Here is a 13,922-nt window from a genome sequence, read left to right as displayed (position 1 = left end):
AACCAAAAGTATGTTTGAGTTAACATCTTTCCCTTTATGATTCCAAATATTGCGTCCGTAAAGACGTATTTCAAGTTTATTTTTATAATAATGTATTAAACATATAATAGAAGTTAATTATTTAATCATTGTAACCTTTTATCTACCTCACGCTTTTTGAATTTTGCGGTTTAAAACGATATCAGAACGTCACCGCGCCTATACCTGTCAAAGTCAATGTAAACAACCTTACAATATTTGTTTTCCTAAGCAAATTCTTGTTATTATTTTGTTTTTACTAAGTTAATTAGCAATTAATTTAATCGTGGATACATATGATAAAGACTAGACTATGAAATCAAGTGCTTCGAGTTACCATTATCAGAAATTCAATGAAAATCAAGAACGTAAACACATGCCTGGCAAGGAAGCTCCCGGAAGCTTTCCTTCACCGCTAAAATGTAAGTTTTATATTGATAAATGAGCTTAATATTACGTAATAGACATATGGCCAGTTACAAGGTTTACCCTTGAATTGCCTACAGACATTTCATCGAATGTTATTTCGAAAACAACGTTTTAAGTATTTTCATTTCATCGACAAGTTATTGCGTCGAAGAATATATACTAGTATTTAAATTTACTGGTATAGATTCTTCGACGCAATAACTTGTCGATGAAATGAAAATACTTAAAACGTTGTTTTCGAAATAACATATAGGTACTAGTAAAAAATCGGGGACTTTTAATTGGTACTTGAGTTATTTTGTATATAGTTTATATCGTGGTATTTCTTTACCGATTTTCTTATTTCATTTTGGATTGTATTTAATAAAATTTATTACGCGTAAAACTATTTTAATTTGTAGTATTTCGTTATAGAAACTAAACGCAGTCACGTCAGTCGGCTCACTCTGCGCGATTATAGCTATGTGCTCTAATTTTGAAGATATAATTGTACAAGGCTGCCATTTTCATTTTGGCAAATTATAAATAGGTTGTTAACAATAATTTTACAGACGTTCATTTCTGTGTAGCGTCGCAGTTCTAACTTAATCTAAACCTACTTTGAGAGCCGTTCGTTTCTGTGTGGGGTCGCAGTTCTAACCTAACCTAAACCTACTTTGATAGCCGTTCGTTTTTGTGTGGGGTCGGAATTCTAACCTAACCTAAACCTACTTTAAAAGCCGTTCGTTTCTGTGTGGGGTCGCAGTTCTAACCTAACCTAAACCTACTTTAAAAGCCGTTCGTTTCTGTGTGGGGTCGCAGTTCTAACCTAACCTAAACCTACTTTGATAGCCGTTCGTTTTTGTGTGGGGTCGGAATTCTAACCTAACCTAAACCTACTTTAAAAGCCGTTCGTTTCTGTGTGGGGTCGCAGTTCTAACCTAACCTAAACCTACTTTGAAAGCCGTTCGTTTCTGTGTGGGGTCGCAGTTCTAACCTAACCTATACCGACTTTGATAGCCGTTCGTTTCTGTGTGGGGTCGAATATCTTTTGGATATTCTGAGTATTAGATATACCACCCTGCTCGACACACTGTCGATGGTTATTATGTTGTTTACGAGGGACTTGTGAACGAGAAACCCGACACCATCTTGGGACTGTTGGTCGCCCTCCCGGTGGTAGAGCAAATTACCAGACTTCAGGGTTGTCGTGTCCTCCCCCTCTCTACGGACTTCGCATAACCCTACAATGTCCCAGTGTAACCTGCTCAGTTCCTCTTCCAGCTCGCAGATCTTTTCGTCAGTCCTCATAGGGCGTATGTTGTGTGTTACCGGGGCCAGTCGTCGTCGGGGCGGGTAGCCGGATCTCTGCCGGAGATTTTTAGCACCTCTGACCCCGCTAATGCCCTGACCGCTACCATAGCCAGAGCACCGGGTGTCGCCGGAACCTCGGGGCCGTGGTTTTATTGTGCTCTGCATGATGGGGGGTGAATGCCATAATCGCCACGCTTGGCAGGCGGGTTGGCGATCGCAGTCGAGTACACCGAATTTGAGGGACGCTGCTGCCCGTCCACCGGTGGTCTTGGACGTAGTTTAAGGACATACCCGGGTCCTGCAGATTCTCTTGGCATTTCCAACTACTTGGTAAAAGTTGTGTAGAAGTACTACAAAAATGAGTTCACGAAATAAAGATCTAAATCCTAATAGGGGTCACAATCTTCACACATTTTGAATATTTTTAGTTTTTCTTCGTTTTCGTATTTTTTGTTTTTTTTTTTTTTAATTGATTGGTGTCTAAAATTACTTACTAGCGAAAAATGGCTTTGAAGTCAGTCGCATAACCTTAACTCATACTAAAAGTTTTTAACTCATAATTATTCCTCTTTTATTTTGCAGTGGCGACGACGCGATCAGCCGAGAACGCTCTGCGATTGTCCAGTAGTCGGCCGTGCCGCTTCAAGGCCGTCGGCGCGCTGCCCGTCGACGCTGCGTTACCGCTGCGATTCGCTGCGCTAGTCTGCTCCTACACGGTCGTCTTGTTGCAGTTCGCGTTGCCATAAGCAATGCTCGACGTTTACGTGTTCTGTTTTTAATAATAATATATACATGTCTTAGGGTTGTATGGTTTTATATCATTTAAACTAACACGATTTTCACTCATATTTTATAACTAACACGGGACTTAATCATTGTATGGATTTGCATGGTTTTAATGGTTTTGTCAATAAAAATAATCACGTGTAATAATCTGTTTTATTTTTGGAATCATGTACGTTCAAACGATCAAGTCAAATATTTTTATAAGTACATTAAATAATTATCACTTTCAGTTTAGCAGGTGACAGTGGTAGGTATGATATTTAAAAAAAATTGAAACTGTGACAGGTAAAATACCGAGCAGTTCTCTGAATCTTAAGAATCCCGTTAAAAGACTATCAACACCAAGTAGTAGTAGGGTACAATTCTACGATAAAAAGGCAAACTGCAGCAGTACGACGGTGTAGATCACGATTACGCTGAATAGCCGCAGCGGGAATGTTGCGTCGAGTTCGAATACGCCGAACGCCGACATTTTGCGCGACGACGCGCGGTTCAGCCGCAACACGTTCTTGCAAGTCTTGCGCATGCCTGGAAAATGCAAGAAAACGGAAAACGTAGGTAATTGTTTTTCTAACATTTCACCTTCTTGTATTTACATATAAATTTGCAATCGCGTATATTCCTGGACAATTAAACTAGTAACGGAAAGTTCGCTTTTGTGCATAATAAGCAAAAATCGTTATAAAAAGACGATTTAAACCTCTCATATTTTCGTTTATCACTTGAGACTGACCTGTAGATATAGCATTACTTAAAATCTGAGCACAACAACTTTCAGCAAGATTTATAGTTGTATAGAAATTTTCACAGGCAATGCTCAATGTTACCAATATCAGAAAGTTCTTGATATTGAAAATCAAGACGAACATTGTAAGAAACATTGCTTGAACCTGTAAAATGAAAACGAATCTTACACTAAAACTTTATTCAACTTATAATACAACTTTGAATATTTTACGCCCACGCGTATTATTTCTAACACTTACTCGTACTATTGTTTCTCCAGTACTCGGTTTCTCATACTCGAGCATATATTGCAAATTCATTAAAATATGCATAAATGTTTGTAACCCAAAGGCTGTAATCTAAAACAATGTTCATACATCTGAGAATGTGAAATAGTCAAGCCTATGATTTTTTTTCTGTCTGGTACCAGGAACTTCATTTAATACAGGCTAACGTATGAAAAACGGAAATACTTATTGCAAAATCAAATTCCTTTAAGAATATTAACATAATATAATAGGTACATCAAACATCTTCGATACAAGAAATATATAAACCGTATCCTCTTCAGTTGCATTGTTAATCCTCTTGCCCATAACGGACAGACAGTCCGTTAAATGATGGCATAAGGACTTCAACTTACCGAAAACTCATACACTTTGTTGCTTAAACGAAATGCTTTAATTATATCAGTATATGTATGGAACATATCATATTCTGAGACTGCACAACGTAATATTTCTTCTTCAGGTCTGATATGTATATTTTTATATTCTTCCATTTTATGAATCCAAGCAATCAACTCATCTTTGATAATTACAACTGATCGCGTAACGTAAACCACTTGCATATCAAAAATCATCGGTGGTACGATCCCAATAAAATTCACCAGCAATTTAAGAATATCAAAACCAACAACACAATTCTCAAGCCAAAGAAAAACGTACATACTAACAACCAACAATACATAGAGCCAATTTTGGATCTTTTGTTTATACAGAAATTCTTGTTTGTCAGTTTTTAAAAAGTCAAGCACATGTTGCAATATGATGATAAGTTCAACGACAAAGTTTCTCTGGAATGAATTGACAATATATGTAATAATTGACATTACAAAATATAATATTAGATCGAAACAAAGCAAAAATCTAATAACACCCGTTCCAGAACCATCGTAATAATATAAAAAACGAACGACGTGGCTCAATGTAAGAACAGTACAACCGATGATGGACTGTATATAAAACGACACGTGGTTGTCAGGAGTGATGAAATTGTTAATGATGCTGAACCTAGGCATTAAAAAGCAAGACTGTACAACGTTCAAAGGAAACAACATAGCTTGGAAATCTTGGTCAACTATATTGTTGAGCAAGCACTCAGTCTGGATCCTCTTGTTTATTTTCATTTTGTTTTTGAATACTTGATCACTTTTCAATTCAGTTGAAATATTCTGTTCGACGTGGAATTTTGTTCTTTATATCACCTATGAAATGATGAGACACGGCAAAGTGATATTACGGCGTTAACCATATTAAAGAAAACACATGTCGGTGTAATGAATAGACATAATATACAACTCAAGTAGCCTAAAGGATGACTCACGTTAGACCGGGCCGTGGCCGGACCGGAGCTTCCAGAGCATCGTTTTCTATGAAAAGCACCACGTGATCACCGATCAGCCGTCATAGAAAATTACATGTCGGACGCCTCGGTCCCGGCATGGCCCGGTCTAGCGTGAGTCAACCTTAATCCGTCATTAAAATGATGTGCTCTTTTTAAAATTGATTAGTCCTAATGAATGTAGACCGTTAATAATAAATGATAATGTATACATGGTGTAATATGGGAGGTACTTATGGGCAAACATTTTAATGAGAGTTAACAGAAATACTATTTGCGTACTCATCGCCATACTTATTTTAACCAAATTTTACGAGCACCATCTCGATGCCAATAACTAAGGCCAATTTAAATTAAGTATGTAAAATATTTAGTTGGATCTTTTTATCAATATCGATGGCAAAAAGCGGAAACGTAGCAACCACCACCTAACCAAAAATTTTTTTGCATATTCGGAATCAGCGAATTTTTCTGCGTCGAATGGTCTGGGTTCAATGGCTCTACGATGATTATAAAAAACTGGACAGCGTAGGAAAACGAATGTATTTTTTTGATCATTCCTTAATCGAAATGCTGTACCTACTACCTTTAAACACCAAAAAAATGGCAAATTTTTAACAAAGGCCACTTACGCCAATTCCGGTTTTGCAAAAATAAAGGACTGTGGTGGTTACAGCGCTACTGAAATGGTGTTCTATGCCGGATACACCGTTTTTGCATATAATACTATAAAGAAGGTTGCACTTACAGCATTTAACGTAAAATAAATAATCTATGAATGGTGATTACAACATTTCAATCGTTGATCATTTTACAAACTAATGCCACTTACGCCTATTTAAATAGAGTGCAAGATAGGTATAACTATAGATTACCGACATTTTAAAATGCGCGGGCTTCGGTCTCGCTAGCCGCTTACAGCGCACGAATCAGTCGGCTGGCGATCACCTGAGTTAGTGATAGTGCGTAGTTTGTGTTTATGCGTGCGGAGCGAGAATAATTATCGTAGTTAAAGTGTTGTTTTGAAGGTAAGTTAAGATAATAATTACATTATATTGATATTTCTAGTCTTTAATGTTCTGTAACTCGACAAGCAATACAGTATTTAATACGTAAACGAATATTTTATTTTACTTGCAAGAAGTTTGTGTTTTACACGTTTATGTTCGTTTTGTTCAAAATTAACAATTTTTCTACAATTCTAGGAATATATTATAGCACCTAAGATTTATGATAATTTATATAAGTTAGGTTTTGTGTATGGTTTGTAACTATCTAGATTTTTTAGATTAAGGTTTATTCGGGTATTACCGAATGTGGGATAATTCCGAAATTCAGATGAAAATCACCCTTAAATCCATCATAATAAAAGTCTCTTTTCGGAATTATCCGACAGTTTTCGACATTCGGAATTACCCGAGTAAACCTTACCTATAGGTATTAGATACCTAACCGATAATGTACGTCATAATTTATCGATTATCAATATTGTATTATTTAATTACAGTTAGTTTGTGTCCATTAGCTTTACTGCTATTATTACGTTGTGTTTTAATATTTTTTGTTGTGAGATATTGTTGATTACTTGTCGTATTAGGTCTTACATAAAAAAAAACACTATGAAAATTTTAAAATATGTGTGAATAAAAGCCAATCTATACTTAAGTCTTTTTAATTTCACTGTTTTTTTTCGGCGATTGTCGGTTAATACATTTCAGTTTTATTGATAACGAATTAAATGGCGTTTGCACTAAATATAATGGAACGTAAAAAAACATAATAACCGCTTACAGCACTCATGCGTTTGAAATTTTTTACTAGTTTTCATACATTTGCCTGTTTCACTTACAGCGTTTCCGCGTAACGAAAATAAAAGTGCCATTGTAGTAAGCGCCGCTAAAAGTCATACCAGTCATTTTTATGATGTTTTGAGTATGAGACAAGAAAGAACTGCAAAATGTATAAATGTATTCCAAATCTGAAGTAATTTCGTTAATAAACAAAGAAGTTATGATTTTTTTTCGAAAAACAAAAATAAGTTTTTTGGCTCTGGTGTAAAGTTTGCATTTTGTTGGTTACTACGTTTCCGCTTTTTGCCATCGATATTTCTGAGAGCATGTGGTTGCAGAATATAATATTATTGCTCATAATGACAATGGTTTGCCTTGCCGCTGATTAAATAAAATTACCTGATGAAAAAACGAATGTGAAAGAACTCATTTATTGCATAAAAAGTGTTATTAAATGAATATAAAACAAAAATTAACTACAATTAAGATAACTAAAGCTAAAAAATTAAAAATACCCATAAAAATTTTGCGCCCATGGTAAGGTGCCCATCACGCAGGCAGTGTTCCCGCGCTGGATTGCTATGGCCAATCTTTGCGCGAGAAAGCTGCCTGCGCGAGGGTCACCTGTGCCCTTCCTTAGGCGTTTGCTGAGCGCCTTGTGGACTCCCGAGCCCCCTTACCCCACGGACCTAGTGTCTCGACGCCAAAGGCTACAAAAAACTAATGGTTATAGGTATACACACAGTTGTGTGTATACCTATAAAGGCTACAAAAAACTAATGGTTATAGGTATACACACAGTTGTGTGTATACCTATAACCATTAGTTTTTTGTAGCCTTAGGCTGCTGCTCGACGCAACGTTGGCGTTGCGTCGGGCAGCAGCCATAGAGTTGACTACACGCCGATGCTCGGGAGACGCTAGTGTGGGTTCTCTCTTATTTGCCCTGCTTTTAACAATATGCACGTCTTAGGATTGGTATTGTGAATAAAAATAATAACCAGTATAATCTGTTTTATTTTAACAACTACTTGTAACCATTTACATCCACTTTTTAAACTTAATAGCTATTACTATAAGTTTAGAAGGTAACAGTGGTAAGAAATAAGATATAACTAAGTCTTAGAGGATATAACCAACGGAGACGCCATGTCTAAAATTTTCGGTACAAAATAGTCTGCCGTTTTTTGCGGGGGAGGGGCACATCAAATGTATAGGTACGTCATGTCAGATAAACGTCAGTCCATACATATGGTGGAAGTTAGGTCTTGCACTCAACCGAAGCAAAACCAAGCTGATGATTGTGGATCGCGCCGGCCGCCTGTCTGCAGCTCCTACAATCCAGGGTATAGACACTGTTGATGAGTTCGTATATCTGGGGTCAAAGATATGTAATGATGGCAGCTGTGTTCCGGAGATCAAAAGGCGCATAGGAATGGCTAAAGATGCCATGACGCGGCTTCAGAAAATATGGCGTAATCGGGGAATATCCAGAAACACTAAAATAAGACTTGTACGAGCCCTTGTATTTCCAATATTTATCTATGGAGCCGAAACGTGGACAATCAAAAGCAGAGAGAAACAACGGATCGATGCCTTTGAGATGTGGTGTTGGAGGCGTATGCTGAGAATACCATGGACAGCTAAGCGCACGAATCACTCCATACTGTTGGAACTCGACGTGAAAGTGCTATTGTCCACAATCTGTGAACAACGCTTCCTAAGTTACTTTGGCCATATAATGAGAAGGGGAGACGAAAGTTTGGAAAGGTTAATCGTTGTTGGTAATACTGATGGCAAAAGGTCACGGGGCCGTTCACCAGCACGATGGACTGACCAACTCAAAGGCGAGGAACCATCTCAGAAATTCTATGACGTGGTGAGGAAAGCGATGGACCGGAATCGATGGCGAGAGTGTGTTCGTGCCCGAACAAAACCCACCAACCACGATCATCAGTCATGATGGATGCGACCAAGAAGAAGATACATATGGTTGACATGTGGTTGACCATTGGCCGCCTATTTTCGACAGAGGGAAACGCCTGTTAATGGCGGCTCCATTGTTAATTACTCCGAGAACTAAGTAATTATAAGATAATATTTTTTTAATAAGTGAACTTCGTAATGTGAACTATATTCTTACGCCCTTTCCAAAATCTAATATATACCTGGATTACCTGGTGTCCAATACCTAACAAAGTTCTCTATCTCTAAAAAACAATATATGTTTGGCTAAAGTAGCAAACCTCATAATATTAATACCTCGGAAAGAGTAAAGAGGTTTACAACTTAGTATTGTTGGCTAAGGTAACACCTTAATCCTTAATGTTTTTGAAATTGAGTTAGATACGAAGTTTGCGACTTTAGCCGACGATAGATTAAATTTAAATTTAGTAAAGTATGCTAAGCAATCGTGTGCACCATGACAGTAGGTACCTAAATATCTCCACTGTGAGATCGTTTAGTCGCCCTTCACTAATAAATACAGTTAGAAAAAGATGTAGCTGCGCTCCTCTTCTTAACCCACAGTTCTAGGTATAGTATATTTTGCAGTTCTCTGTTTTATAAACCGAATAGATGTCAAAACTAAAAGTGAATATGCGCCGGCAAACGCCAAGTAAGTGGCGAACATAAGCAACATCACACCAACCAGGCAACCACCAACACAATGGCTTTGCAACACAAATCAAAACTTATAATGTGATATGTTTCCAAAAGTTTTGTAGTTCTCTGTATCATAGGAACTCCGTTGAAAATGTTTCAAGACCAAGTAGTAAGGTAAAATCTACGTTACAAAGGCGAACTGCAGTAGCACGACAACATAGGTCACGATTATGCTAAGCAGCCGCAGCGGGAACGTTGCGTCGAGTTCGAACATGCCGAACGCCGACATCTTGCGCGACGACGCGCGGTTCAGCCGCAACACGTTCTTGCAAGTCTTGCGCATGTCTGAAAAATGCAAGCAAACGGAAAATGTATGTAGGTAATTGTTTTTCTAATATTTCACCTTTTTGTCTTTACAAATAAAATTTGCAATTGCGTTCATTCCCGAAGAATAAAGTAACGGAAACTTCGCTTTAGGGCTAATAAAGACGATTTAAAAGTATCATAATACATTATTTACTTTGGACTGACCTGTAGGTATAGGATTACTCAAAATCTGAGCACAGCAACTTTCAGCAAGATTTATAGTACTATAGAAATTTTCACAGGCAATGCTCAACGTTACCAACAACACAAAGTTCTTGGAATTGGAAATCATGATGAAACTTCTTAGGCTCGTTGATTGAAACTGTAAAAATGGAAACGAATCTTAGACTTACTTCGACTTACAATACTAACTTTAATTTAAATATTTAAATCACTTACTATTATTTCTGCAGTACTCGTTTTCTCAAGCTCGATCATATATTGTAAATTCATCAAAATATGCACAAATGTTTGGAATCCAAAGACTGTAATCTAAGACAATGATCATGATTTTTGAGAATGTAAAATGAATCTCGCATTGAAGATAATATTTAATTTGTATGAAAAATAGGAAGTTTAAAGACTTCATAATTTTTAAAAGTTATTGTATATAGATGTCATTAATAAAAAATTAATTATTATTTCTAATCATACTACTTGTGATTTTACTTGTAATCCCGCACTGTGCCGAAAGGCATATTATTCTCTATTGTTCAATGACGGAATAAGGACTTCAACTCACCGAAAATTGATATACTTTGTTGCTTAAAGAAAATGCATTAATTATATCAGTATATGCGTTGAACATATCGCAGTCCGAGACTGCAGAATGTAGTACTTCTTTTTCAGGTGTGATATGGATGTTCTTGTTCTTATATTCTTCCATTTTATGAGTCCAACCGATCAACTCATTTTTGATCATTACAACAGATCGCGTAACGTAAACCATTTGCATGTCGAAAACCATCAATGGTACTATCAAATAAAAATTTACTAGCAAATCATAGATACCATATTTAGCACAAGCAAAAAACCATTGTAGAACGCAGATAATAATAATCAACAATACACTAAGCCAGTTTTGGATCTTATGTTTGCGAAGAAATTTTTGTTTGTCAATTTTGATAAAGTCAAGAACATGCTGCAATTTGATAATTAGGTCAACGACATAGGTTCTCTGGAATGAATTAACGGTATGGGTAAAAATTGATATTAAAGAAAAAAATATCAAATCAAAATAAGGTATAACAGCAACACCAACACCAGTGCTTAAACTCTTATTAACTTCACTGTAGTACATAAAACGAAAGACGTGACTCAACGTGAGAATAATACAGCCAATTATTGACTTTATGTAATAAGACACATGGTTGTCAGGAGTTATAAAGTTGTTAATAATGCTGAACCTAGGCATCAAAAGACAAGCCTGTACAAAGCTTAGAGGAAACAACATAGCTTGGAAATCTTTATCAAGTATATTGTTCATAAGGTACTCAGTTTGAATCCTCCTGTTTATTTGAATTTTGTTCTTGACGACTTCATCACTTTTCATTTTAGTTAGTTTTGCTGAAAAATCCTGTTATTCGTGTAATTTATTTGAAACTTTTAATATTACTTAGGAGGAAGTAGGACACGGCAAGGTGATGTTATGGCGATAAGAATAGTAAAAGGAAACATAAATTAAGTATATTGGACTCAAAGAACCTTATCTGTCATCAAAAGTATGAATCCTGTTCACTATTAGGTCTTATGAATATTGACTGTTAATAATTAATGATGAAAGAAGATTGATTACTACCATATAGTTATATAGTTTAACAAAGATAGAATTTTATGTTTTGCTTATAGGTTTATTCATAAAATAGAGTATCATAATAAAAACCATCCGGTTTACCCTTGAATTGCCGACAGACATTTCATCGAATGTTATTTCGAAGACAACGTTTCAAGTATTTTCATTTCATCGACAAGTTATTGCGTCGAAGAATCTATAGGTACTAGTAAAAAATTGGGGACTTTTAATTGGTACTTGAGTTATTTTGTATACCGGGTGTGGCCTGTAACACGAGCAAAGAATTAAAACATAGATTGTACTCCTCAAACCGTGACACTTTTGTTCAACAACTTTTAAAAATCGGGCAAGTGCGAGTCGGACTCGCGCACGAAGGGTTCCGTACCATATAAAAAAAAACAAAAAAAAAAAGCAAAAAAAAAACGGTCACCCATCCAAGTACTGACCACTCCCGACGTTGCTTAACTTTGGTCAAAAATCACGTTTGTTGTATTGGAGCCCCATTTAAATCTTTATTTTATTCTGTTTTTAGTATTTGTTGTTATAGCGGCAACAGAAATACATCATCTGTGAAAATTTCAACTGTCTAGCTATCACGGTTCGTGAGATACAGCCTGGTGACAGACGGACGGACGGACGGACGGACGGACGGACGGACGGACAGCGAAGTCTTAGTAATAGGGTCCCGTTTTACCCTTTGGGTACGGAACCCTAAAAATTATGAAGTATTTAGACTCCCTATTTTTCATACAAAATACATATTATCTTCAATGGACGCCATCGCCACGCCATATCATTGTGATTGGCGTTGCTTGTCACGCCTTAAACATAACAAAATTCGCAATACATTGCGTCTTAGAATAAACTTTAAAGTGTATTAAAAATCAAACCACAAGTTATTTTTAAAAGTCGCTGAACAAATGTTGGTCAGTATGAGGAGTACAGCTTACAGTTAAATTTTTTGCCCATGTTACAGGCCACACCCGGTATACATAGTTTATATCGTGGTATTTCTTTACGGGTTTTCGTATTTCATTTTGGATTGTATTTAATAAAATTTATTACGCGTAAGATTTTTTTAATTTGTAATATTTCGTTATAGAAACTAAACGCAGTCACGTCAGTCGGCTCACTCTGCGCGATTATAGCTATGTGCTCTAATTTTGATGATATTATTTTACAAGGCTGCCATTTTCATTTCGGGCAAATTATAAATAGGTTGGTAACAATAATTTTACAGACGTTCATTTCTGTGTAGCGTCGCAGTTCTAACTTAACCTAAACCTACTTTGAGAGCCGTTCGTTTCTGTGTGGGGTCGCAGTTCTAACCTAACCTAAATCTACTTTGATAGCCGTTCGTTTCTCTGTTGGGTCGGAATTCTAACCTAACCTAAACCAACTTTAAAAGCCGTTCGTTTCTGTGTGGGGTCGAAGTTCTAACCTAACCTAAACCTACTTTGAAAGCCGTTCGTTTCTGTGTGGGGTCGCAGTTCTAACCTAACCTATACCGACTTTGATAGCCGTTCGTTTCTGTGTGGGGTCGAATATCTTTTGGATATTCTGAGTATTAGGTATACCACCCTGCTCGACACTGTCGATGGTTTTTATGTTGTTTACGAGGGACTTGTGAACGAGAAACCCGACACCATCTTGGGACTGTTGGTCGTCCTCCCGGTGGTAGAGCAAATTACCAGACTTCAGGGTTGTCGTGTCCTCCCCCTCTCTACAGACTTCGCATAACCCTACAATGTCCTAGTGTAACCTGCTCAGTTCCTCTTCCAGCTCGCAGATCTTTTCGGCAGTCCTCATAGTGCGTATGTTGTGTGTTACCAGGGCCAGTGGTCGTCGGGGCGGGTAGCCAGAACTCTGCCGGAGATTCTTAGCATCCCTGACCCCGCTAATGCCCTGACGGCTACCATAGCCAGAGCAGGGGGGGTCGCCGGAACCTCGGGGCCGTGGTTTTATTGTGCTCTGCATGATGGAGGGTGAATACCATAATCGCTACGCTTGGCAGGCGGGTTGGCGATCGCAGTCGAGTACACCGAATTTGAGGGACGCTGCTGCCCGTCCACCGGTGGTCTTGGACGTAGTTTAAGGACATACCCGGGTCCTGCAGATTATCTTGGCATTTCCAACTACTTGGCAAAAGTTGTGTAGACGTACATAGATCTCCGACCATGGCATTAAAATTTACAGCCATCAGGTGCTACAAAAATGAGTTCACGAAATAAAGATCTAAATCCTAATAGGGCATTTCTCAGGAGGGCCATTTTTACGTGTCCGGGGCATATTAATTAGATATTAATTTAGGCATGATCTTCAGCCTATATTCTGTCTGGGACACTATCAAATTATTTATTTGTTATTTATATAATACAAGAAAAAAAAAATCAAACGCCAAAAATGACGTTCGGTGGGAGTGTCCCGCACCCAGATTTTATGAAACAAAAGATTATTACGCAAGATGGGGCATTAGATCGGAATTATTATGGGTAT

The sequence above is a fragment of the Cydia splendana genome, chromosome 20, assembly GCF_910591565.1.
Source record: "Cydia splendana chromosome 20, ilCydSple1.2, whole genome shotgun sequence".
NCBI classification, from domain to species: domain Eukaryota; kingdom Metazoa; phylum Arthropoda; class Insecta; order Lepidoptera; family Tortricidae; genus Cydia; species Cydia splendana.
Note: the sequence above shows the minus strand (reverse complement) of the source record.